The 2,586-nt window shown below is 36.0% G+C and overlaps 1 pseudogene; it reads right to left on the bottom strand.

Annotated features, from left to right (window-relative positions):
* Window positions 1-1,435: 1,435 nt before the first annotated feature.
* LOC128249323 (5.8S ribosomal RNA) lies at window positions 1,436-1,594 on the bottom strand (annotated as a pseudogene).
* Between the last annotated feature and the right edge of the window lie 992 nt (window positions 1,595-2,586).

Genomic DNA, 2,586 nt, shown 5'->3' with positions numbered 1-2,586 from the left:
ACACACACACACAGACACACAGACAGACAGACAGACACACACACACACACACACACACACACACACACAAACACGCACACACATACATACATGAGGACATTCTGCAGTAGTGCAAAGGTTAATGCCACACGCTCAGTCGTCTGGTTTCAATTTTGTACTCACCATGTAAGGAATAATACTCTGCTGTAAATTGTTGGGTAATATTCACATGCTGATTACGGACCCATGACCAAGATCTTTCATGCGAAGAATGTCTAGTGAGCTGTTGATTATATGCTTGTATTTAACTGAAGTTAATGTATTTAGGTCACTTGCGTAGTCGTGGTGATTTCGTTAATGTGGTATGGATCAGAGCAGAAGGCAACATTCTTCTGAAATACACATTCAACAGTGTTTCATTAAAGTAAACGTTGTTACTTTATAAGTCATCACTTGCATTGTGGGAAATATCTACTCACATTTTTTACTTGTATGAAATGATTTTTATCTCTATAAATTTATAATTGCTAAATGCCTTGACTCATACTGGCAGTTTTATTAACTTTGATATTTTTATTGGTTCTTTAATCACCACCTCAAATTATTTCGCTTTATTTCTTCTTTTATTGTTATCTCATTTACCATAACTGATAAAAAGCTTTCTTTTACTCTGAGCAGGATAAAAGGTACTAGTTTAACAGTTTGCAATGTCCTAAAAATCGCGCGTGATGACAAATTATCAGTCCTTATATATTTCATCATATTTCACTTGAATCTTTTAGTAATTATACTTTATTGTCAACTTTTATACATAAAGTTTTAGTATCATTAAAGCCATTCTACCCTCCCTTTTACCATTTGTTTTCAAGTGGTGTACGGACCTTGGCAGTTGTGGTTTCGAGGAAAGAGAAAGTTGTTCGACTGGTAATGAATTTGCCACCAATGGGATTATTTAATAAGAGTTACAATGTTGTTTGTAGTAAGTTATTTGATTGTCAGATGACATTTGTATATCAAGATATCATTGCATATCAAATATTATCTGGTGCGTTATTTGCTTATGAAATAACATCATTTCATGCAACATATCGTATTTGTCAGTCACAGATTTCAGTACCAGCGTTACTCCCAAACTTCTAAACTTCTCTGAACAGAGTAGAATGTCTTTCTTTCAATTACAATAACCTTATTCTCTTATTCTATTATACGTTTCATATCTTATTTCTTTACTACACACAAGGGGCTACACACAGAGGGGACAAACAAGGACAGACAAACGGATTAAGTCGATTACATCGACCCCAGTGCGTAACTGGTACTTATTTAATCGACCCCGAAAGGATGAAAGGTAAGTCGACCTCGGCGGAATTTGAACTCAGAACGTAACTGCAGACGAAATACAGCTAAGCGTTTCGCCCGGCGTGCTAGCGTTTCTGGCAGCTCACCGCCTTAGAAGTAACTCTCGACCGGATGTGGCCCTGGGACGATGGGATCCCGTGGCCGCAATGTGCGTTCGAGGTGTCGATGTTCACTGAATCCTGAAATTCGCATCAGTTCACGCGGATAGCCGCGCTTTTCATCGACGGACGAGCTGAGTGATCCCCCATTCTGTTATACGTTTCAACCATGCGAATGCGGTCATGCTGAAGCTCCTCACAACCTTCGTGAAACTTCAGTTAATTATTCATATTATGAAAGTAAAAAAAAACTTTCTCCACAAACGAAATTTTTCCCAACATATTTTGTCTGCGGCAAACTTGGAATATATTTTTCACTTATTTATTAAATAAGTTAGTTACTTTCTTCTTGGTGCTTGATATTTAAGCTACCAAAGTTTGTTGACTGTTATAGAACATTATGTTACCACATTCAGATTTACTATTATAAAACATTATATCTCAAAGAAAAACAAATAACAGGAATTAGTTGATGCTATCCATTCAAACACTTGGTGTAATTATAACTAAATAAATTGGAACATATATTGCGAAAAGCTTCCGAACTATATTTGATATTGATGAATACAAATTCTTTTCTGTTAGCTTAACATTTCATTACTTTACGTCTGTCATTCAGGGAATCGATTTCACGGAGTCCTAATGACATATACAAAATAACAACGTTACAATTTATGCAATGTAACTCCATAGAAACCGTTGATGGACAAATATATATTTATTTCAAATTGATGATTCACAATTGTTGCTATTCCTAGATTAGCGTTTTTTATGCATTCGTTCGTTTGTTTGTTCGTTCATTCGCTCAGACGTCTGTATGAATGTTTAAATGTGGAGAACTCAGAGTAACAATTGAGGGAATTATTAGCTTCAGATAAATGTATACATCCTATTCAATGTTTAAATAATTTTCTCCCGTCTGTACAAGCAATAAAAAAACACACACACACGTACACACACATCCATATGAATATATGTATGTATATAGTTAGTGTGAGGTGGTGAGCCGGTGGTGAATCTTTACCACGTCGAACAAAATGTTTACCAGTATTTCTTCCGGCTCTTTACATTCTGAGTTCAAATTCCACCAAAGCCAACGTTTGCCTTTCATCCTTTTCGTGATGGATAAAATTAAGTGCCAGTCAAGCAC

This window comes from Octopus bimaculoides, chromosome 13 (genome assembly GCF_001194135.2).
Source record: "Octopus bimaculoides isolate UCB-OBI-ISO-001 chromosome 13, ASM119413v2, whole genome shotgun sequence".
In the NCBI taxonomy this organism is placed as follows: domain Eukaryota; kingdom Metazoa; phylum Mollusca; class Cephalopoda; order Octopoda; family Octopodidae; genus Octopus; species Octopus bimaculoides.
Note: the sequence above shows the minus strand (reverse complement) of the source record. Positions and strands in the feature narration are given on the sequence as shown.